Consider the following 26,157-nt stretch of genomic DNA (forward strand, 5'->3'; position numbering starts at 1 on the left):
CCTTCTCCCCTCCCTCTCCTCCCTCCCTCCCCTCCCTCCCTCCCTCTTCTCCCTCCCTCCACTCCCATCTCCCTCCCCTCCCTTGCTCGCTCCCCCAGCAGTCAACCCATAGCACCTGCAGGGTCTGTCCCATGACCTCCTCCTGCACCTAGCCTGGCACAGCAGTCAACCCGTGGCACCTGGGTCTGTCCCGTGACCTCCTCCTGCATCTAGCCTGGCACAGCAGTCAACCCATAGCACCTGCAGGGTCTGTCCCATGACCTCCTCCTGCACTTAGCCTGGCACAGCAGTCAACCCATAGCACCTGCAGGGTCTGTCCCATGACCTCCTGCACCTAGCCTGGCACAGCAGTCAACCCATAGCACCTGCAGGGTCTGTCCCATGACCTCCTCCTGCACCTAGCCTGGCACAGCAGTCAACCCATAGCACCTGCAGGGTCTGTCCCATGACCTCCTCCTGCACTTAGCCTGGCACAGCAGTCAACCCATAGCACCTGCAGGGTCTGTCCCGTGATCTCCTCCTGCACCTAGCCTGGCACAGCAGTCAACACATAGCACCTGGGTCTGTCCCGTGACCTCCTCCTGCACCTAGCCTGGCACAGCAGTCAACCCATAGCACCTGCAGGGTCTGTCCCGTGACCTCCTGCACCTAGCCTGGCACAGCAGTCAACCCATAGCACCTGCAGGGTCTGTCCCATGACCTCCTCCTGCACCTAGCCTGGCACAGCAGTCAACCCATAGCACCTGCAGGGTCTGTCCCATGACCTCCTGCACCTAGCCTGGCACAGCAGTCAACCCATAGCACCTGCAGGGTCTGTCCCGTGATCTCCTCCTGCACCTAGCCTGGCACAGCAGTCAACCCATAGCACCTGCAGGGTCTGTCCCGTGATCTCCTCCTGCACCTAGCCTGGCACAGCAGTCAACACATAGCACCTGGGTCTGTCCCGTGACCTCCTCCTGCACCTAGCCTGGCACAGCAGTCAACCCATAGCACCTGCAGGGTCTGTCCCGTGACCTCCTGCACCTAGCCTGGCATAGCAGTCAACCCATAGCACCTGCAGAGTCTGTCCCGTGATCTCCTCCTGCACCTAGCCTGGCACAGCAGTCAACCCATGGCACCTGGGTCTGTCCCGTGACCTCCTGCACCTAGCCTGGCACAGCAGTCAACCCATAGCACCTGCAGGGTCTGTCCCGTGATCTCCTCCTGCACCTAGCCTGGCACAGCAGTCAACCCATAGCACCTGCAGGGTCTGTCCCGTGATCTCCTCCTGCACCTAGCCTGGCACAGCAGTCAACCCATAGACACCTGGGTCTGTCCCGTGACCTCCTGCATCTAGCCTGGCACAGCAGTCAACCCATAGACACCTGGGTCTGTCCCGTGATCTCCTGCACCTAGCCTGGCACAGCAGTCAACCCATAGACACCTGGGTCTGTCCCGTGACCTCCTGCATCTAGCCTGGCACAGCAGTCAACCCATAGACACCTGGGTCTGTCCCGTGACCTCCTGCATCTAGCCTGGCACAGCAGTCAACCCATAGCACCTGGGTCTGTCCCGTGACTTCCTGCACCTAGCCTGGCACAGCAGTCAACCCATAGACACCTGGGTCTGTCCCGTGATCTCCTGCACCTAGCCTGGCACAGCAGTCAACCCATAGCACCTGGGTCTGTCCCGTGACCTCCTCCTGCACCTAGCCTGGCACAGCAGTCAACACATGGCACCTTGGTCTGTCCCGTGACCTCCTCCTGCACCTAGCCTGGCACAGCAGTCAACACATGGCACCTTGGTCTGTCCCGTGACCTCCTCCTGCACCTAGCCTGGCACAGCAGTCAACACATGGCACCTTGGTCTGTCCCGTGACCTCCTCCTGCACCTAGCCTGGCACAGCAGTCAACCCATAGCACCTGGGTCTGTCCCGTGACCTACTCCTGCACCTAGCCTGGCACAGCAGTCAACCCATGGCACCTGGGTCTGTCCCGTGACCTCCTGCACCTAGCCTGGCACAGCAGTCAACCCATAGCACATGGGTCTGTCTCGTGACCTCCTGCAAGGTCTGTCCCGTGACCTCCTCCTGCACCTAGCCTGGCACAGCAGTCAACCCATGGCACCTGGGTCTGTCCCGTGACCTCCTCCTGCAATTTTTTGAGTACGCATCTGCGAGCCCAGAAACACGAGTTTGATTCCCGACAATGGCTGATATCACCGGTGAGTGATCTTCTGAACAGGTCCTGAGCCTCCCCAAGGTCCACTCGGCCTCAAACGAGTGCCTGGTTGTGCTGTCGTAGTGTGCCGTCAACATCAGCACCGGGGAGACAAAGGCGGCCGGGCGCGGTGCTGGCCACCCAGCCCCCTCGTGTGCCGTTTTTAGCCTTCGTAGGTGCTGCTCGTTAACAGCACTTGCCCCAACAGTCTGTTGAGGCTACACGGGTGGTCTTTGGTGGTAGTAGGGGGGGGGGTCCCCAAGGGGTTTACGTGACAGACGACAAATGGGAAAAGCCACCAGCCCTGCCGTGGTGGTAGTGGGGGGGTCCCCAGGGGGTTTACGTGACGGACGGCAACTGGGCAAAGCCACCAGCCCTACCGTGGTCGTGGGGGGGGGGGTCCCCAAGGGGTTTACGTGACAGACGACAGCTGAGCAAAGCCATCAGCCCTACCGTGGTGGTGGTGGAGGGGTCCCCAAGGGGTTTACGTGACGGACAACAACTGGGCAAAGCTACTAGCCCTGCCGTGGTGCTGGTGGAGGGGTCCCCAAGGGGTTCACGTGACGGACGACAACTGGGCAAAGCCACTAGCCCTGCCGTGGTGGTGGTGGGGGGGGTCCCCAAGGGGTTTACGTGACAGACGACAAATGGGCAAAGCCACTCGCCCTACCGTGGTGGTGGTGGTGGTGGAGGGGTCCCCAGGGGGTTTGCGTGACGGACAACAGCTGGGCAAAGCCACTAGCCCTGCCGTGGTGGTCGTGGGGGGGGGGGGTCCCCAAGGGGTTTACGTGACGGACGACAGCTGAGCAAAGCCACTAGCCCTGCCGTGGTGGTAGTAGGGGGGTCCCCAAGGGGTTTGCGTGACGAACGACAATTTTTAATGTGCTGTGCAGGATGGAGGGAGCTCTGTAGAGCGCAGCGAGAGTGGTGGGTGTTTGGCCTGCTCTTCCACACCGACCAGTAACGTCTGGGGAGGTGGGAATGGCCCACATTGTTTCCGTACCGCACGTGACCTGCCGTGTCTGGCTTTCAGGAGGGTTACTGCTGCATTTCAGAATCAGAAAGTAAAATAAAAATCACGACGTTTCGGAGGCAACACAAGCTTCCGTCTTCAGGTGGAACCGTCACAGCCACGCTTGCTGTATCAAGTAAATGAGAGATTTCGATTTAAAGCTTCTTTCGTGACTGCAGGGATTCATCTTCTTGGTTCTTTCGGTAAAGTCATCACGTAGAATGGAAATAATAAAATAATGAAAATAAAACATAATAAAATAATTCTCACGACGTTTCGGCCACAACGCAAGCAGCCGTCCTCAGGTAGAGAACAGGTCTACGACAGAATCCCTGCAGTAACGAAAGCTTTAAATCGGAAGCGTTCCAAATCGTTGGGAGATCAAAACCGAAAATTGTAGACCTCTGTCTGGCCACGTCCGACGTTTTAACCAGGACCCAAATTCTATGCCTTCGTGAGGGTACCGCCGCAAAATTCAGAATCGGAATATTTATTGATTCTGCAGGAGGAATCCGAGGAGCTATAAAGCTCTTTTTACTCAGATGTCCCAGTAGGGGCACAGAAAAAAGACACGATGGCAGTGCACAGTACCAGACAGGCAAAGCCGCACTCACTAAAAGTATTAACTTGTTATTCAGAAACGACCCTGGCCACATACAAAATAAATAGCTCAACAAAGTGTGCCCCCATCATTTGGACATGTGTAGCAGCCAAAGTCATCGAAAAAATTAACCCGTAAAAACAAAGTTTTTCACTATAAATCCTTTATATGCGTGGCATCGGTTTTATTTTATTATTCATTTCTGTTTTTCTTGAGTAAGAGTTTCATTTTTATCACATTGGTATTTTAAATTAAATATGAAATTTTTTTTTTCCTAAAAAGTGGAAAATTTTGGAAAAAAGTGTTCACGAAAATAAATTGTCACGCACAACGAGTCTGTGTGCAAAATGTCAGCTCGATTGGATCACGGGAAGTGGGTTAAAAGACGACCGAAAGATTTGCACGGTCGTAAGCGCGCAAGCAAGCAAGCAAGTGAACTTAATATAAAGGATTTAAAAATCAGAGGACCTGGAGAGAGCTCAACCATACCACCAGCGCGCTGCACAGATGGATTTACGAATCCAGAACGCTGCACAGATGGATTTACGAGAAATGTAGCATGTTGTCTTGAGATTTTAGAATGTCAAATTAAACGTGAAAAATAAATGTAATACCCCTGTTTAAAAAAATACGTGACCGGGGCTGTTGATCGTGTTGTTTTGTTATAGAATTAAGACTCAGACGTGAGAATAATCGAACGTCATACGACTCGTATATAATTATTTATACCTAGAAATGTATAAGAATTGCCCATTAAACTCGGAAGGGGTTTGGCCAACTCCTCATGCCCATATATGGAAGTGGCTTTTGTGGGCGTTTCCATTAGGGATGTGGGGGGCGGGGCACCAGAAATGGGCGTGGTTTATGCTAATTAGGGGAGGGGCGAAAACGCCTCTACGTCGACTTGAAGCTTTCGTAACTGCGGGAATTCATATTCTTGGGTCTTTCGGTAAATATAAAAAAAAACTAAGAAAATAACAAAAAATAACAACACGAGCGTTCGTCATCGAGAAGGAAAAATTAACCCGTAGAAACAAAGTTTTTCACTATAAATCTTTTATATGCGTGGCATCGGTTTTATTTCATTATCCATTTCTGTTTTTCTTGAGTAAGAGTTTCATTTTTTTCACATTGGTATTTTAAATTAAATATGAAATTTTTTTTCCCTAAAAAGTGGAAAATTTGGGAACATTTTTTTTCACGAAAATTAATTGTCACGCACAACGAGTCTGTGTGCAAAATGTCAGCTCGATTGGATCACGGGAAGTGGGTTAAAAAACGACCGAAAGATTTGCACGGTCGTAAGCGCGTAAGCAAGCAAGCAAGTGAACTTAATATAAAGGATTTAAAAAATTAACCCGTAAAAACTAAGTTTTTCACTCTAAATCCTTTATATGCGTGGCGGCTAGAGTCCTCTCGTCCTCTGGCTTGAGATGGCTGCCACCTATGGGTCAGATGATTGTCTGCCAGTATTAAACAATTGGTAATTAAATATTTGTAAAAAATTCCATAAACAGTGTAAAATTTTTGAAATTTTTTTTCCACGAAAATGTATTGTCACGCACAACGAGTCTGTGTGCAAAATGTCAGCTCGATTGGATCACGGGAAGTGGGTTAAAAAACGACTGAAAGATTTGCACGGTCGTAAGCGCGTAAGCAAGCAAGCAAGTGAACTTAATATAAAGGATTTAAAAAGACGACGCTTGCGATAGAAACGTCCTAGTTTTTTGTTTGTTATTTTTCGTGATTTTTTTTGTTATTTTCTTTGAATCTCTTAGGGGGGGGGGGGTCAGATATTTGTGACGATGTGTGACGAGGGAGGCGGGGGGGGTTGAGAAATGTGACGTCACATCAAAATGGGCAACTTTAAATAAATTTAGACAACACGTTCTACTTAGTTAAATAGACTTTGTAATAAATGTTTTCTCCTACAACATCAGAGTGCAACGCCACATTAAATACGCACTACGATGACAATAAATTTTGATTTAAAGCTTTCGTGACTGCAGGGATTCATCTTCTTGGTTCTTTCGGTAAAGTCACGTAGAAGGGAAATAATAAAATAACAAAAATAAAACATAACAAAATACAATAGTTGACAATAGTTTAAAGCGATTTGAAGCATCTTCTTGGTTCTTTCGGTAAAGTCATCACGTAGAAGGGAAGTAATAAAATAATAAAAATAAAACATAGTAAAATAATTCTCACGACGTTTCGGCCACAACGCAAGCAGCCGTCCTCAGGTGAAGACCAGGTCTGTCGGTGAGACAGCGTCTGAATGAAACAACGGTGTCTCTCCGACAGACCTGTTCTTCACCTGAGGACGGCTGCTTGCGTTGTGGCCGAAACGTCGTGAGAATTATTTTATGAAGTTTTATTTTTATTATTTTATTATTTCCCTTCTACGTGGTGACTTTACCGAAAGAACCAAGAAGATGAATCCCTGCAGTCACGAAAGCTTTAAATCGAAATTTGAAGCATGTTTTTTTTTTGGGGGGGGGGGGGGGGGCAGAGCTTTGTGACGTCATATTTGAGGAGGGGGGGGGGGGTCTGACTTTTTGTGACGCCGTGTGACGAGGGGGGGGGGGGGGGTCAAAAATCGTCCAAAATCGCGTGACGTCATTTATGGACGGCCCCCTGATTTCTTTGAACCTATCGACGAGACTTTACCGAAAGACCGAAGAATAGGTAAATAATAACCTGTTTGACAAAAAAATTTGCAGGAATATATTTTACCCTTTCGAGTAATTGAACACGAGGTGAGTTAAAATGTTCAAACAATCAAATATATCTTCTTGGTTTTTTCGGTAAAGTCACGTAGAAGGGAAGTAATAAAATAATAAAAATAAAACATAATAAAATAATTCTCACGACGTTTCGGCCACAACGCAAGCAGCCATCCTCAGGTCTGACGCTGTCGCCCCGACAGACCTGGTTTCACCTGAGGACGGCTACTTGCGTTGTGGCCGAAACGTCGTGAGAATTATTTTGTTATGTTTTATTTTTATTATTTTATTACTTCCCTTCTACGTGATGACTTTACCGAAAAAACCAAGAAGATGAATCTTTGCAGTCATGAAAGCTTTAAATCATCAAATATATTCATACTCTTTGGTTGTATCGGTAAAGTCACGGAGGTAAAAAAATAAAATAAAAGAAAACAACTCAATTAAATCACGACGTTTCGCTTACTACAGCGACCTGAGGACGGAAGCTTGTGTTGCCTCCGAAACGTCGTGATTTCCCATTCACATGTTTCATTGCTTCTACATACTATTAACATTCCCTCCCTTTGTTAATGCTACTCCCTGCACCCTCCCTTGGTGCTGCTGATCCTGCATAATGCATGGGCATAATATGACTTTGAAACCCCCATTTCCCATGAATATGCTAAATTCCTCTTGATGTGCACATTCTTTTGTTAAGGCGCTCTTCTTCTTCCACCTCCAACCCAGCTTATATATAAGCTCCTAGCTGGGCAGTGTCTCATTCTTCACCTGAAGACGGCTGCTTGCGTTGTAGCCGAAACGTCGTGAGAATTATCTTATTATGTTTTATTTTTATTATTTTATTACTTCCCTTCTACGTGACTTTACCGAAAAAACCAAGAAGATGAATCCCTGCAGTCACGAAAGCTTTAAATCGAAATTCATTTAGTTGTTTTCACTTATTTAATTTAATGTTTCACCTACGTTACTTTGCAGTCACGAAAGCTTCAAATCTAGAACCAAATAGATTGTAGCTTTTGCAAGGGATCAAGTTGCATGCATTGACTTTAATAATAATAATGCAATTATAATCTTCCTGGTTCTTTCGATAAAGTCATCACGTAGAAGGGAAATAATAAAATAATAAAAATAAAACATAATAAAATACAATTCTCACGACGTTTCGGCCACAACGCAAGCAGCCGTCCTCAGGTGAAGAACAGGTCTGTCGGGGAGACAGCGTCTGAATGAAACACCACCAAGCTTGGCAGCGTATATTTAAGCTGGGTTGGAACGGGAAGAGCGCCTTGACAAAATAATGTGCATATCAAGAGGAATTTAGTATATTAATGGGAAATGCAGATTTGTGATTAGTACTACTTGTGAAATTTCACAAGTAGTCAAGGCGCTCTTCCCCTTCCAACCCAGCAGCTTAAATATACGCTCCAAGCCTGGTGGTGTTTCATTCAGACGCTGTCTCCACGACAGACCTGGTCTTCACCTGAGGACGGCTGCTTGCGTTGTGGCCGAAACGTCGTGAGAATTGTATTTTATGATGTTTTATTTTTATTATTTTATTACTTCCCTTCTACGTGACATTAACCGAAAGAACCAAGAAGATCAATCCCTGCAGTCACGAAAGCTTTAAATCGAAATGTAATTATAATGTTACATTGTCGTTGGGGGCGTCCATAAATGACGTCACGCACCTGGGGGGGGGGGGCGGGGTCAGACATTTGTGACGATGTGTGACGAGGCGGCGGGGGGGAGGTTGAGAAATGTGACGTCACATCAAAATTCGCAAATTTGAATAAATATAGACAACACGTTCTACTTAATTAAATAGACTTTTTAAACACATTCCTGCGGAGGGAGCTGGTAGGAACGTTGGGTTGCTCGGTCAATGGCCTGCAGGGTCAACGGCGGCGTGGTGTATTCCGCAAATATGGCCGACTGTGAGGGCGGGCACAAGCCGGCGTGAGTAGGTTAGACGTTGAGTTTTATAAGGGCACCACGGGGTGACCAGCCCCTCCCCACCCAACCCCTCCCTCCCCACCCAGCCCGCCCCACCCTCCCCACCCAGCCCCTCCCTCCCCTCCCCACCCAGCCCCACCCTCCCCACCCACCCCGCACCCAGCCCCTCCCTGCACGACGGACGGACGGACACAATAATCCCCTGTGGGCTGGTGTAACCAGGAGGTTCCTACCAGTAAGATTGTTATTCATTCAGGACGCTGCATGAACAGTGAATAAACTGCGTGTCGCCGACTCTTCCTCAAATGAGTAGCTGGTGTTGCGGTGTGTAGTAAACATCGCCACGGAGGGAGACAAAGGCGGCCAGGCGTGGTGCTGGCCACCCACATCCTCGTGTGCCTTGCCGGCCTTCATAGGTGCTGCTCGCTAACAGCACTTGCCCCAACAGCCTGTGGCAGGCTATACGGGGGATCTTTAGCTTTGCTACGAGCGGTGTCAATTTCAGCTTGACACGCTGCTGATGATGGGCAGTTGGAGGCAGTCGCCCCTCCAGCCACAACAACAACGGAGGGCGGAGGAGCGACGCTCACAACAACGAGCGGAGCGCCGGGCGGATAAAGTGCAGCGAGGTGGCACTGTTTGAAAGCGCAGGTGGTGGCATCTGCCAGTCATCTCGGTCGAACGCATCGGTAGAGCCCCGGGGTCTCTTGCGTGAGCGGCCCTCCGATACTTCACGCGACGGCCTCCAAAGTGCACCTAGCCTGGCACAAGCGCCGTGGTGACGTCGCCGGCTACTCGATGTTGTTGACGGCGATTGTTTTTGTTGTCGCGTTGTGCCAGTGGTGGTTGGGCAGTCAACCCACGACAACAACTCGACTCCCATCCGTGTCAACGTCGGAAGATGAATGTTAATACTGGTAGGAACCTATTCATATTCTTATTTTTTTTTCGGTAAAGTCACGTAGGTAAAAAATAAAATTAAAATAAAAATAAAAATCACGACGAACCTCCTGGTTACACCAGCCCACGGGGGATTATTGTGTCCGTCCGTCGTGCATCCAAAAATGGGAGGGGTGGGGCTGGGTGGGGAGAGGAGGGTGGGGAGGGGCTGGGTGGGGAGGGTGGGGCTGGGTGGCGGGTGGGAGGGATGGGGCTGGGTGGGGAGGGTGGGGAGGGGAGGGTGGGGAGGGGCTGGGTGGGGAGGGTGGGGCTGGGTGGCGGGTGGGAGGGATGGGGCTGGGTGGGGAGGGGCTGGTCACCCCGTGGTGCCCTTATAAAACTCAACGTCTAACCTACTCACGCCGGCTTGTGCCCGCCCTCACAGTCGGCCATATTTGCGGAATACACCACGCCGCCGTTGACCCTGCAGGCCATTGACCGAGCAACCCGACGTTCCTACCAGCTCCCTCCGCAGGAATGTGTTTACCGCAGGAGGAATCCGATGAGCTATGAAGCTCTTTTTACTTGCGGATGTCCAGTATAGGGGGCACGTGCATCTGTGGGACCTTAAATGGGACAAATGTATTATAGGCGACGTTTCGGGCAATGACCCTTAATCATAACACAAAGTGTATGTGCCATTAGGCCAGTGTTATTGAGATGTTGACGACCTCGCCTGGTATACAGGAGGTCGTGGGTTCAATCCCGACCCTGACGCCTGATGCTGTATTTGGAGTTTGCATGTGGCGAGGAGATGTTAACTACCTCGCCTGGTACACAGGAGGTCGTGGGTTCAATCCCGACCCTGACGCCTGCTGTATATTTGGAGTCTGCGTGTAGCTAGGAGATGTTAACTACCTCGCCTGGTGTACAGGAGGTCGTGGGTTCAATCCCGACCCTGACGCCTGCTGTATATTTGGAGTCTGCGTGTAGCTAGGAGATGTTAACTACCTCGCCTGGTATACTGGAGGTCGTGGGCTCGACCCTGACCCTGACGCCTGCTGCTGTATTTGGAGTTTGGATGTGGCTAGGAGATGTTAACTACCTCGCCTGGTATACAGGAGGTCGTGGGCTCGATCCCAACCCTGACGCCTGCTGCTGTATTTGGAGTTTGCGTGTGGCTAGGAGATGTTAACTACCTCGCCTGGTATACAGGAGGTCGTGGGTTCAATCCCGACCCTGACGCCTGCTGTATATTTGGAGTTTGCATGTGGCGACATGTTAACTACCTCGCCTGGTACACAGGAGGTCGTGGGTTCAATCCCGACCCTGACGCCTGCTGTATATTTGGAGTTTGCATGTGGCTAGGAGATGTTAACTACCTCGCCTGGTATACAGGAGGTCGTGGGTTCGATCCCGACCCTGACGCCTGCTGCTGTATTTGGAGTTTGGATGTGGCTAGGAGATGTTAACTACCTCGCCTGGTATACAGGAGGTGGTGGGCTCGACCCTGACTCTGACGCCTGCTGCTGTATTTGGAGTTTGGATGTGGCTAGGAGATGTTAACTACCTCGCCTGGTATGCAGGAGGTCGTGGGCTCGATCCCAACCCTGACGCCTGCTGCTGTATTTGGAGTTTGCGTGTGGCTAGGAGATGTTAACTACCTCGCCTGGTACACAGGAGGTCGTGGGTTCAATCCCGACCCTGACGCCTGCTGTATATTTGGAGTTTGCATGTGGCTAGGAGATGTTAACTACCTCGCCTGGTATACAGGAGGTCGTGGGTTCGATCCCGACCCTGACGCCTGATGCTGTATTTGGAGTTTGCATGTGGCGAGGAGATGTTAACTACCTCGCCTGGTATACAGGAGGTCGTGAGTTCAATCCCGACCCTGACGCCTGCTGTATATTTGGAGTCTGCGTGTAGCTAGGAGATGTTAACTACCTCGCCTGGTATACTGGAGGTCGTGGGCTCGACCCTGACCCTGACGCCTGCTGCTGTATTTGGAGTTTGGATGTGGCTAGGAGATGTTAACTACCTCGCCTGGTATACAGGAGGTCGTGGGCTCGACCCTGACCCTGACGCCTGCTGCTGTATTTGGAGTTTGGATGTGACTAGGAGATGTTAACTACCTCGCCTGGTATGCAGGAGGTCGTGGGCTCGATCCCAACCCTGACGCCTGCTGCTGTATTTGGAGTTTGCATGTGGCTAGGAGATGTTAACTACCTCGCCTGGTATACAGGAGGTGGTGGGTTCGATCCCGACCCTGACTCCTGCTGTATATTTGGAGTTTGCATGTGGCTAGGAGATGTTAACTACCTCGCCTGGTATACAGGAGGTGGTGGGTTCGATCCCGACCCTGACTCCTGCTGTATATTTGGAGTCTGCGTGTGGCTAGGAGATGTTAACTACCTCGCCTGGTGTACAGGAGGTCGTGGGTTCGATCCCGACCCTGACGCCTGCTGCTGTATATTTGGAGTCTGCGTGTCTCTCTCTCTCCCCGTGGTCGCGTCCTCCAGTTCTTCCGTCCACATTCAGAAACACGCATTTAGACTAATTAGATGATTTTGCTGCTATCAATGTCCAAACGATAAGGCCCCTTTGTTGAGCTGTCATTTGTGGCCGTGTCGCTTATTGAACGATAAGTTAACAGCAGAGGTCGCAACCGAGTACCCGATACCCGGCTACCCGTACCCGGCTGGGTACGGGTACGGGTAGGCCGTGAGTCACTGGTGAGTCACCGTTTGTCACTCATTTCCCAACGTCTTGTCTCTTCTCACAATTCAAGTTCCTAGATCAACCCACCCGCGCCTGCAACATGGCTTCATCCCAGAGGTCGCAATCAGGTACCCGTTTGCGACCCTGGTGCGGCCGGGTACGGGTAAGGAATCAAAACCCGTTTGCGACCTCTGGTTAACAGCCCAGTGGGGCTTTGCCCTGGTAGGATGGGGGATGGTTTAGTGTCGTATTTGTGATGTGTCCGGGTTCAAGTTCAAGTTCATGTATTAGGTACAGCCCTGTGAGCCATTCGGCTCTTGAATCGGGTGCAACCGCAACAAATAAAAAACTAAAACATGAACAAAAAACATCTTAAAGTGAATATGTAACTGAGTGCAAACAGAACATCCAAGAAAAGACAGCAAAATATTGCAGAAAAAAACACTGTGTACATCAACGCTGTGTGCAAACATCCCAGTGGGATGCAAGTCAAACAACAACAACAACCACAAGACAACTTAGATTAAGGCCATCAGTCTAACTCTGTACTACAACAAACAAACATGGCTAAACCAATACACTTTTCGAAATCACCAAAATAAAGCCATGAAACCAATGAAACAGTGATCATAGGAACTGTGACGGAATTTTCACAATAAATGGCATAATGGCATGGGTGATGTATTTACATGTCTTGTGCTTTGCACCGCTATCGTTGTGTTTGTGTGACTGTGTTGTTGTAACATTCTTACCTCGTGAGACATCTGTGAGTAAAACGAGCTTCATAGCTCCTCGGATTCCTCCTGCAGCATCAATAAATATTCCGATTCTGAATTTTGCGGCGGTACCCTCACTGAGGCATCGAATTTGGGTCCTGGTTAAAACGTCGGACGTGGCGAGACAGACAGAGGTCGATCTCCCAACGATTTGGAACGCTTCCGATTTAAAGCTTTCGTGACTGCAGGGATTCATCTTCTTGGTTCTTTCGGTAAAGTCACGTAGAAGGGAAGTAATAAAATAATAAAAATAAAACATAATAAAATACAATTTTCACGACGTTTCGGCCACAACGCAAGCAGCCGTCCTCAGGTGAAGAAACAGGTCTGTCGGGAAGACAGCGTCTGAATGACACACCCATGCTTGGAGCGTCTATTTAAGCTGGGATGGAGGGGGGAAGAGCGCCTTGACAAAAGAATTTGCATATCAATAGGAATTTAGCATATTTATGGGAAATGCAGATTTGGGATTAGTACTACTTGTGAAATGCGTAAGAGGTGGGAGGAGGGTTTAAAGTCATTATGCCCGTGCATTATGCAGAATTAGCAGCATCAAAGGGGGGGGGATAGGGGTAGCATTAATAAAGGGAAGGAATATTAATAGTATGTAGCTGCAGTAACTAAACCACCACCTAAACAACTAAAGTATAAACTACATAGTATCATTAGTATGCTAAATATACTCTCCAATAAGCTGATCTACTAACAGTAAGTAATACTTCGATTTAAAGCTTTCGTGACTGCAGGGATTCATCTTCTTGGTTCTTTCGGTAAAGTCACGTAGAAGGGAAATAATAAAATAATAAAAATAAAACATAATAAAATATACGCTGCCAAGCCTGGTGGTGCCCATTCAGACGCTGTCTTTCCGACAGACCTGTTCTTCACCTGAAGACGGCTGCTTGTGTTGTGGCCGAAACGTCGTGAGAATTATCTTATTATGTTTTATTATTTTATTATTTCCATTCTACGTGACTTTACCGAAAGAACCAAGAAGATGAATCCCTGCAGTCACGAAAGCTTTGAGTCGAAATTCACTGTGTAATTGATTTAAAACACGCGATATGGAGCATTACCACGTGATACCATCCAAAATATGAACTGCTCTAGATATTCTAATGCAAGGATGAGACCTTAAAAGATATGGATTGCTTCCGAAATGTATTTATTAAAATGTTTATTGAAACTAGAACAATCAAACATGGAACGATCGTTAAGTTAAATAAAGTCATAACATATACTTAGGTTTTTTCCTTCACCTGAAGATGGAAGCTTGTGTTGCCTCCGAAACGTCGTGATTTTTATTTTATTTTTATTTTACTTTTATTAATTTTATTTTTTTACCTACGTGACTTTACCGAAAAAACCTAAGAATATATATTTAAGGGGGTGTCAGAGTTGCTTTTTTTTGTTTGCATTTTTGACTAGTTTAGTATATTCTTGTGGTTATTGCAAACATGATGCCTTGTATAAAGGTGTCAGTTTTGTACCAGTTTAAAAGGGTAAAAACCTACTACTATATTTTGCCACTGGTAAAACAGATCTCATAGTGTAAATGCTTACCCCGAGCTCTCAATACTCTGATATTGCACTGTGTTTGAGTTGAACGCCTTCTGGTGTCATCTGGTCCAACACCAATGGGGACTAGGCTCTAAAGAAAGCCGTCTCGGGTGTGGACCAATCAACTTCAAGGACAGTGCATATTATTATCATCATCAGAGTTGTTTATTTTTGTTTGCATTTTTGACTACTTGTGTTGTGGTTATTGCAAACATGATGCCTCGTATAAAGATGTCAGTTTTGTACCAGTTTAAAAGGCTAAAAACCTAATTCTAGATTTGAAGCTTTCGTGACTGCAATGATTCATATTCTTAGGTTTTTTCGGTAAAGTCACGTAGGTAAAAACATTTAAAAGTAAAATAAAATAAAAATGCCTCCGAAACGTCGTGATTTTTATTTTATTTTACTTTTTAATGTTTTTTGACCTACGTGACTTTATCGAAAAAACCTAAGAATAGGGTAAAAACCTACTACTATTGGGGGTATATTCTTAGGTGTTTTCGGTAAAGTCACGTAGGTAAAACATCAAAATTAATAAAATAATAAAATAAAAATAAAGATCACGACGTCGTTTTTATACTTTAAGGGGGCGGAGCTATAATTAAGGGGGAGGAGCCAATATAATTTGTGGGCGTGGTCAATCCCCGAAAGGGGAGGCGACGGGGGTGGGGGGGATGTCGTCGTCCAATCACGTGGCCACTCTCGCGGGTGGGCGTGGCCAATAAGCGGGGCGGTGGGGGCGGAGTCATATAAATAGCGGTGGGGGACGAGACGGGGGGTATTCCTCGCGAGAGAGGCTTGAGGTCTCCCGGCGTCTCCTGTCCCTCTTACCCCCCCTCCCTTCACCTCCCCGTGTCTCTCTCAGTGTGTGTCTGTGTCTCAGTGTCTCTGTCTCCGTGTCTCTCTCACCGTGTCTCTGACCTGTCCGTGTCTTCCGGTGTCTTTGCCTCCGTCGTCCCGCTTGGCTGCGTGAGTGTCTTCCTGTTTCGGTGGTGTAGTTGCGTCCGTGTGTGTGTGTCATCTGTTTAGCCTTAGCCGTGTGTGTGTCTGTGTGTGTGTTTGTCTGTCTATCCGTGTGTGTGTGTACGTGCCTGTCTGTGTTTGTCCTGTCATCCTGTTGTGTCGCTCCCCCATCCCTGTGTCTGTCTGTCTGTCTGTGTCTCTGTGTTGTGTATCCTGTGTCTCTCTCAAGGTCTGTGTGTGTGTGTCTCTCTCTCTGTGGTTACCCCACGTGTTCCCGTAAGGGCAGCGTAGGGGACCCCAAAGCACATCACGTATGGATACTAAGCCATATTTTCGTTTTGGTAAGCGAAGCACTTACATCATGTTTGCATGTACACACACAGTAATTACATATTACATTGTGTGTGTGTGTAGCAATTGGAGTGTAAGCAATTCGTATTGTAGTGTGCACGCATTGTGTGTATTGTCCAGTGTATAATTCCGCACAAGATGCTTATTTGTAAAAAAATTCTACGTGGTTTGTATAGTGTTTGTAAAAGCTGCACTGTGCATCTTATGAATCTGTACGTGTGCACTTAATTCTAAAATGTATACATTAATGTACGCGCGTATAACGTGTTGTTGAAGAGATTGCGTTGAATTATGCAGTCAACGTGTGTGCATTCTGCACGGCTAAGATTCCCACACGGTATACTGTACATGAATACGTGATGGGGTTAATCGCGAAACGTCGTACTTGAGATTGTAAACGTTGTGTTGATGTTACTAGTGACGAATTGGCACGTTCCATTTACGTGGCAAATGTTACTAATTTCGCCTGTGTCGGGTGGTGGCGAGGTTAACGACACATTTTTACGTGATCCAACCACAATAACGCCTCTTTTATGGATATGTTTGAGCTATTTTGAACCACAATATATGCATCCGTATACTTAACAACGCACCATCATGCATTGTAGATTATAACAGCGTATTTTATATTGTGCAATATGTTATACTAATAAGTGTACATTCTGATTTAAAGCTTTCGTGACTGCAAGGATTCATATTCTTGCTTCTTGTACGTTATTTGTTACATAATAATTAACTGTGTGTGTATATACGAGTTCTAATGTGCACATTGTAATGTATAAAACGTGTAGCGGAATAGCATTCATTGGTGTGCAACTTCAATGCATTGCAAGTATACATAGTTTAGTATATTCTTTAGTGTGTGCATTGTTTATAAAACTATAATCATCTTAAGAGTGCTCGATGCACTGCTGGATGAAGGCCTCATCCGTATTACTTTATATTAGTTTACATCGAAGCTGTGTTTGTGTGTGTACGTGTGTTTAACTGTTTATAAGGTTGCGATCACAATTGTCCGCATTTGAATGCGACTAAAATAGAATGTTTGCGACATGAACGAATTATTAACTAAACTTAGCAAAGTTAACAACATTTAGTCGTCGTAACTCGCCGTTAGCGTTCCAAGTTGATCGTCAATTGGCAATTGCGATTCTCACAACTACGACGACTACGTACTAATGATAAACAATAACATTGTTGTAATAATATAAAACTTGTTAAAGACGTAAACAAGAATGACAGCGCGCTTGTAACGAAACGTCAACTTTTAGTCCGACGTTTTAGAACTAAAACTCGGGGTCTGCCGCAGTCTGCCGTGTAGAGAGACAACGTCTGGCGTTACAATGATAACAAACGAAGACGATAACAAAAAGATGACGTTGTAAAACTTAATTATGATGATTTGTTTTAAGATAATTAAGTTTCTGAGGCGGTGGAGGGCACTGCGGCCTGGGTCGAAAACACTGAGAAATGGAGCCTTTGGTTAGCCTAGGCTGAGGTGACGTTATTTTTAAAATTGTTTTTGGAACATTAACAAAGCATTGTTTTAACCGTCGACAATGTTTAACACCGAACTTTACGAATTCTCGATCGTTTACGTGTGTTTTTACGTTGTAAATATTCTAAATAAGAAATCTGTCGAAACTCTCCTTTGCGCCGATCGGCGACTTGATTTTGAGGCCTAGCGGAGGCTTCTACGAAAAGTGATGGAAGTAAACACTTATTGTTGTTTTAGTTTGTTTTATTAAATATAATGTTGTTTGTTTGTTTGCAATTATAAGTCTTCAACTAAAGCGGTCGCTTTCAACGCGAACTGGAGGAGGAGGAGGAGGGGGTGAACAGTTTAACCTTTTTTGCAAAAACTCGGCGTTTTTTAAATAAAATAATTTTGATTTAAAGCTTTTTTATTGTTTAACATTTTCATCTTTTTATTATTTCCCTTCTACGTGACTTTACCGAAAGAAGCAAGAATTAAAATAAGAATTGTTACACTTCCAACTTTTAACTTTGACGAGCCATAGCGATGCATTCGTAGGGCCTAGGCTGAGTTTGTCTGCGTGTTCGTTCTTTTCCACCTTAACCGCGTAGATTAATTACGTTTTTTATCGCCTCTAACTTTGGTTAAGCTCCTTAACGAGTTTATAAAAGTATTCTAGTCTCTCTTAACACACACAAACCCTACACACACGTACATTGCCCGTGTATATCGACAGCCGTGAACGGCTGCGATTACTTTTTTTTACACGCGTATAAAGTTTAATAGGCTTAATTAGCTTCGCTATTAATAATAATTATGAATGTTTAACACGTAAGGCTTTCGCGACCAATATTCACAATCAACGTTTTTGGGTTAGATCGCGTTCTTTATAAATGTGTCGTAACCCTCCACACCACCCGACACGGCCAATCATCACGTTTCAACACACCGGTGGGCTAAAGCAGGGAACTATTTGTCTTTTGTCAACGTGACACTTTTTTGAGGTGTGTGTGTATATACACGTGGTACACATGCTCATTTTGTGTCGGCTGTGTGTACGTTGCTGCGTGGAATGTCGTGTGTGTGTGCGTTACGCGTTCAAGTTTAGTGTCGTTGAGTGCATTAAGCATAACGCCTTATCATCATCATCATCCAGTGTGTCAATAACCTTGGTACACAATTACATCGCTACGTATTGTACAACAAGTATAACCCGTAAAAACAAAGTTTTTCACTATAAATCCTTTATATGCGTGGCGGCTAGAGTCCTCTCGTCCTCTGGCTTGAGATGGCTGCCACCTATGGGTCAGATGATTGTCTGCCAGCATTAAGCAATTGGTAATTTAATATTTAATTTGTTTTCCCTAAACAGTGTAGAATTTTGGAATTGGTATTTTAAATTAAATATAAAAACAATTTCCTAAAAAGTGTAAAGTTATGGAAATTTTTTTCAGGAAACATTAATTGTCACGCACAACGAGTCTGTGTGCAAAATGTCAGCTCGATTGGATCACGGGAAGTGGGTTAAAAAACGACCGAAAGATTTGCACGGTCCTAAGAAAGCAAGCACGCGAACTTAATATAAAGGATTTTAAAAAAAGCTGTTAGCGAGTCGCACATGTGAAGGCTGGGACCGGCACACGAGGGGGTTGGGGTGGCCAGCACCACGCCCGGCCGCCTTTGTCTCCCCCACCTACTCAGTTGAGGCTGAGTCGACCTAGGAGAGGCCCGGCACGGGTTCAGATTAATCGTCACCTTGTGTTGGCCGTGAGCGGGAATCGAACAGACGCACATCAAGTCACACAGACCCACACTCTTGAACACACACAGACAAAGATCCCCCGTATAGCCTTAACAGACTGTAGGGGCAAGTGCTGTTAGCGAGTCGCACATGTAAAGGCTGAGACGGCACACGAGGGGGTGGGTGGCCAGCACCACGCCCGGCCGCCTTTGTCTCCCCAGTGGCGATGTTTACTACACGCCGCACCAGGTATAACTTCATTTGAGGGCTGAGTCGACCTAGGGGAGGCCCAGCACCGGTTCTGATAATCGTCCACTGGCGTTGGCGGCCGTGAGAGGGAATCGAACTCGGGTCGCCGGGTTCGTAGTGCAGCGTAGCGCTAACCACTGCACCACCGCTCCCCATACACAGATCTCCCGTATAGCCTTCTCAGATTGTTGGGGCAAGTGCTGTTAGCGAGCACGTGTGTATGTATGTATGTACATACATACACATGTGCAGTAGATCTTTATAAACACCGTACTGTTTTACTTTACGCGTGCGCCTAAAGTTGTTTATTTTTAATCATCAGAATCTTCGGAAGCGAAGGCCGGGGTTCAGTCCGGGATAGTCCTGGGATGTATTCTAGATTTGAAGTTTTCGTGACTGCAAGGATCCACGTAGGTAAAAATAAATAAATAAGAAATGAAAACAACTAAATGTAGTTGTTTTCATAAATTAAAAATGAAAAAAAACGAAATTAAATTAAAACATTTAATTAGTTTTTTACCTACGTGACTTTACCGAAAAAACCAAAGTCCTGGGATGATTTTGACCCACCGTGCCACCCTTAACAGCGCATTGTGCGCAGTAGAGGGCAGTGCAGCAAATATGTAAAAAAATTAACCCGTAAAAACAAAGTTTTTCACTATAAATCCTTTATATGCGTGGCAGCTAGAGTCCTCTCGTCCTCTGGCTCGAGATGGCTGCCACCTATGGGTCAGATGATTGCCTGCCACCATTAAGCAATTGGTAATTAAATATAATTATTTTTTTCCTAAAAAGTGTAAAATTTTGGAAATTTTTTTTCACGAAAATACATTGTCACGCACAACGAGTCTTTGTGCAAAATGTCAGCTCGATTGGATCACGGGAAGTGGGTTAAAAAACGACCGAAAGATTTGCACGGTCGTAAGCAAGCAAGCAAGCAAGTGAACTTAATATAAAGGATTTAAAAACATAAAAACCCACACGTCTTTGTGTTGGAAAGTTGTTCGACTTTTGGAGTGTAGCGGGTTGGTACGCCGCGCTATGAAGAACTCATGTAGCGCTGGACTGCGCTACGAACCCGGCGACCAGAGTTCCATTCCCGCTCACGGCCGGTTCTGGACCTAACACTAGGTCGACTCAGCCTCAAATGAGTACCTGGCGCGGTGTGTAAACATCGCCACTGGGGAGACAAAGGCGGTCGGGCGTGGTGCTGGCCACCGACTCCCTTGTGTACCGTGCCGGCCTTCATAGGTGCTCGCTAACAGTACTTGCCACAACAGTCTGTTAAGGCTATACGGGGGATCTTTGGCTTTAATGTGGAAAGTTCGATGAAAGGAGTGTGTTGTGGGTTAGCGTGCTGCGCTATGAATCCTGTCACCAGAGTTCGATTCCCGCTCACGGCCACTAACACCGGTGACGATTATCTGACCCGGTTCTGGGCCTCCCCTAGGTCGACTTAGCCTCAAATGAGTACCTGGTGCGGTGTGTGTAAACACCTCCACTGGGGAGACAAAGGCGGTCAGGCGTGGTGCTGGCCACCCACCCCATCGTGTGCCGTGCCGGCCTTCATAGGTGCTCGCTAACAGCATTTTCCACAACAGTCTGTTAAGGCTATGCGGGGGATCTTTGCCTTTGTTGTGGAAAGTTCGATGAAAGGAGTGTGTTCTGGGTTAGCGTGCTGCGCTATGAATCCTGTCACCAGAGTTTGATTCCCGCTCACGGCCACTAACACCGGTGACGATTATCTGAACCGGTTCTGGGCGTAACCATAGGTCGACTCAGCCTCAAATGAGTGCCTGGCGCGGTGTCTAAACATCGCCACTGGGGAGACAAAGGCGGCCGGGCGTGGTGCTGGCCACCGACCCCATCGTGTGCCGTGCCAGCTTGCGTCGGTTCTAGCTAACTGGCACTTGCCCCAAACAGTCTGGCAGGGCTACTGCCGGGGGACTTTTGCCTTTGTAGTTCGTGTCAGGGTTGAATTTTGGTCAAATGATTCTCATACTTCGCAAGAGGTCGGCGAAAATAGCAAAGTGAAGCACGTAACCAATTGGACACTGCTTACGTTCTCAATGCAAAGTTCACGGGTTATGTGCGTGCCGTGCATTAATTCTCTAAAACGAAGACATATACGTGTGTGTAACGTTTTGCAGAGAGTATGCATTGAATTATGCAGTCGATGTGTTAATTAACATCTTTAAGATGTTTCAAATACAGTAATACTGCGCAGTGCATCGCGCATGAATGCGTGCGCTTTACTGAACCGCAGCATATGCAATCTATACTTGACGATGCACCGTGCATTGCAAATTCTAGTGCTTTGTCGATGACACACTATGTTACGCAATTAACATTGCAATCACATCACGAACGGAGCTACATTGGGATGACACCGCTCGCAACAGAGAGATTTGACCACGTTTGCTGGAGTGAGTTCTGCACCGAGCTTACTCCCTACAACCTCATAAGTCCTCAACGCTCGCTCTAACCCATACTGGTAATGCTTATCGTCAACCCTACCACAGAGGTCGCAAACGGGTTTTGATTCCTTACCCGTACCCGGCCGCACCAGGGTCGCAAACGGGTACCCCTACCCGTACCTGGCCGGGTACGGGTAGGGTACGGGTATCTGATTGCGACCTCTGGGATGAAGCCATGTTGCAGGCGTGAGTGGGTTGATTTTAGGATCTTGAATTGTGAGAAGAGACAAGACGTTGGGAAATGAGTGACAAACGGTTACTCACCAGTGACTCACGGCCTACCCGTACCCGTACCCGGCCGCACCAGGGTCGCAAACAGGTACCCGTACCCGGCCGGGTACGGGTAGCCGGGTATCGGATAGGGTACGGTATCGGGTACCTGATTGCGACCTCTGGGATGAAGCCATGTTGCAGGCGCGGGTGGGTTGATTCTAGGAACTTGAATTGTGAGAAGGGACAAGACGTTGGGAAATGAGTGACAAACGGTTACTCACCAGTGACTCACGGCCTACCCGTACCCGGCCGCACCAGGGCTCGCAAACAGGTACCCGTACCCGGCCGGGTACGGGTAGCCGGGTATCGGGTAGGGTACGGGTATCGGGTACCCGGTTGCGACCTCTGCCCTACCACCAATCCCTGAAAGAAAATTCCAAACCCGCTTACCCGTTCCCCTTGTCCTACGCCTTGTCACCAAAAAAAAGCCCCAACTCCTAAAATCCAAACCTCTTGTTCCTAAACCCTCACCTTAACCCCTAGCCCTCAATCTTATCCCGTTAACTATTAACCCTCGCCCTTATCTTCAGGCCTACACAATAGTCACCCTAAATCCTAACCCCTCATCCATTAACCCTAATCGTAACCTAAACCATTTACCTTAACCCCGGACCATAATTGTAAACCTTAACCCCTAAATTGAACCACCATAACTCCCCTAGTTTGAAATATTGCCCCTAAACCTAAATATTGCCGTAAACCCTAACCCTAAATCCTACCCGCTAATCCATTACCCCTTAGCCTTACCCTGACCCTGTGCCACGAATACGGTGACCAGAGTTCGATTCCCGCGCACAGTCACCAACACCAGTGACAATTATCTGAGCCGGTGGTGGGCGGCGTCCTTGGGTAGACTTAGCCTTAAATGAGTGCCTGGCGCAATATGTCAACATTGCACCCTTGGGAAGACAAAGGCGGCCGGGCGTGGTGCCGTACCAACCTTTATAGATGCCCGCTAACCAGAGGTCGCAAACGGGTTTTGATTCTGTACCCGTACCCGGCCGCACCTGGGTCGCAAATGGGTACCTGTACCCGTACCCGGCCGGGTACGGGTACCCGTTCCCTACCCGTACCCTACCCGAAATGAGTGACAAACGGTTGCTCACCAATGACTCACGGCCTACCCGTACCCGGCCGCACCAGGGTCGCAAACGGGTACCCGTACCCAGCCGGGTATGGGTAGCCAGGTATCGGGTAGGGTACGGGTATCTGGTACCCGGTTACGACCTCTGCCGCTAACAGCACTTTCCTCAACAGTTTTTTTAGGCTACATACAGGGGATAGTGAATTATTTAAATATTGTAGAAGTTTGTGTGTATCGGAATGTTGATATGTGCTGTATGCATAATAATATAAACGTACGTGGTATTTAATTACATTGAGTGGCAGAAAGTTTAACCTCTGGGTTAGAGAATAAATGGGGCGCTGCGGTGGCGGAGATGTTAACTACCTCGCCTGGTATACAGGAGGTCGTAGATTTGATCCCGACCCTGACAATGCCGGCTGTGTATTTGGAGTTTGCATGTTCTCCCCGTGGTCCCGTGGATTTTTCTCCAGGTCCCCCGGTTTTTAAATCCTTTATTAAGTTCACTTGCTTGCTTGCTTGCGCGCTTACGACCGTACAAATCTTTCGGTCGTTTTTTAACCCACTTCCCGTGATCCAATCGAGCTGACATTTTGCACAATTTATTTTCGTGAAATTTTTTCCCCAAAATTTTACACCTTTTAGGAATTTTTTTTAGTATATTTAATTACCAATTGCTTAATGGTGGCACGCAATCATCTGACCCATAGGTGGCAGCCATCTCAAGCCAGAGGACGAGAGGACTCTAGCCGCCACGCATATAAAGGATTTATAGTGAAAAACTTTGTTTTTACGGGTTCATTTTTTCCCTCACATATTTAGAATCGGAGTACTTTTTTAGAGTATTTCCCTGCTGTGGACATTTCCACGCGATGATACGCCTCTTCATTGGGCTATCGTTTGTGGTGACCAGGTCTCCTCTGATAAAGAGCTACACAGCTTAGTGGAGCTTTCCTGGTAAAATAGGAAGTTGTTTTTTAAAAGTTGAAAAGTATGCGTGCGCATGACATCGTCATAAGCTATTTATAGAAGAAAGCATGGCGCATCGTGGCGCAGTTGGGACGGTGGACAGGAATAATAACTGGAGTGGCAGCCCAAGGAATGGAATGTGCCCGAGAGGGACCTCCATCAGGGAGATGGAGTGACAATACCAGCGGTCCATGTGCAGGTGCTGGATGCATTTTTATGCCTCGCAGGGATCGTAAGAGTTGGCTCTGTCTTGGGGGCGAGTAGGTGGAACCCTTCCATCCAGCAGTAGAATTGATCAGAGCTGATAATGGTGGCGGCGATGATAAATGTACGTTCTAGATTTGAAGCTTTCGTGACTGCAAGGATTCATATTCTTAGGTTTTTTTCGGTGAAGTCACGTAGGTAAAAAATTTTAATTAATAAAAGTAAAATAAAACAAATTTAAAAATTCACGACGTTTCGGAAGCAACACAAGCCTCCGTCGTCAGGTGGAACCGTCACAGCCACGACAGCTCGTATATATTTCTTGCGATCTCTCATTCACTTGATACAGCTGTCGTGGCTGTGACAGTTCCACCTGAAGACGGGGGCTTGTGTTGCTTCCGAAACGTCGTGAATTTTTTAATTTGTTGTATTTTACTTTTATGAATTTAAATTTTTTACCTACGTGACTTTACCGAAAAAACCTAAGAATATAAATGTACGCGTCGGTATGTACGGTTGTGTGCGCGTGTTGGTATGTTTGTGTTCAGGATGGGTGGCTATATATGGGGCATGGTAGTGTGGCGGTAAGGGCCGCTGCGTTACGTTACCCCGGTGACCCAAGTTCAGTACCCACTGAATATTTGAACCGTTCATGGGCCTCCTCTCCCTAATCTTGACTCAGCCTTAAATCAGTACCACCTGGCTTGGTGTTTAAATCTCAGAACTGGGCAGGAGACAAATGCGACTGGGTGTGGCGTTGGTGTTGGCCACCCCCACAATGTGCGTTTTTCTGGCAATAATTAGGCCCTTGCCCCGACAGCCTGTTAAAGGCTACACGGGGGAACTTTGTCCTTTTGTGTCCTTGCGTTTCGTATCGCCCTGGTAAGTCGGCAGTAACCTTGTCCCACTTGCAACACATTCTTACAGTGTTCCCCCAAAATGTTGATTGATGTCACATCTGGCACTGGTGCCCTTGAAAAATCTGCAGATGCAAACATTAACAAGTTTACCTCCCAGTTCGGTGCGCAACGGTCGGGGTTGTTGAGAGTGGGTGGGGTGTCCCAAATAAAAATAATGTCTTGGTTTTTCAGTGTTGTTTAGTCGGGAACAGCGTCTGATTATAAAAGTTGGGGCTTTTAAGGACAACGTGGGTTCTTTGTGGGGATGGGATGCCCGGTTGTGGCGCACTCACGGATCGTCGCAGAGGGTCCCGCAGTTCGAATCCGACCGGCCGCGCTGGTTACTACCCGCCGCCGGTGCGTTAACCGTTTTGCAATGATTGTAATTCGTTTTTTTTATATGTACAAGGCGTCGTTTTCGTGCGAAATTTCACCTCGCGACGCTGCGACGCGAGAGAGAGAGGGCCGTAAGAACGTAAATAAATGTATTCTAGATTTGAAGCTTTCGTGACTGCAAGGATTCATGTTCTTAGGTTTTTTCGGTAAAGTCACGTAGGTAAAAACATCAAAATTAATGAAACGTCGTGATTTTTTGTTTTATTTTATTTTCATTAATTTTGATGTTTTTACCTACGTGACTTTACCGAAAAAACCTAAGAATATAAATAAATGTAGGATAGCGCATTCTGACTGGAGGCAGAAATAGGCGAGGTTTTTATACGACACTTCCATACGCCCATAATACAGTTTTTTTTTTGGGGTTAGATCGCGTAAATGCAGATGTGTTGTTTAACCTGCCACCACGCGACACAGCCAATTAGTGAGGTTCGTCACGTAAACAGAACATGCCAGGCCGTTGCGAGTGTAATGACGACTTGCCACTTTCTTGAGATGTTTTTTTTATTGAAGACACGTTCACTTGAACCGGCGGAGACCCCACTGCAACAGCCCCGAGTCTCCCACGCATCTCCCTTTTATGCGGTCCGAGGCCACGCTCCCATTCCCGAACCTTCTCGCTGGTTCTAGACGCTCGCTCGACCATTC

This window comes from Lethenteron reissneri, chromosome 71, assembly GCF_015708825.2.
Source record: "Lethenteron reissneri isolate LAM-NWPU_2019-01 chromosome 71, ASM1570882v1, whole genome shotgun sequence".
In the NCBI taxonomy this organism is placed as follows: domain Eukaryota; kingdom Metazoa; phylum Chordata; class Hyperoartia; order Petromyzontiformes; family Petromyzontidae; genus Lethenteron; species Lethenteron reissneri.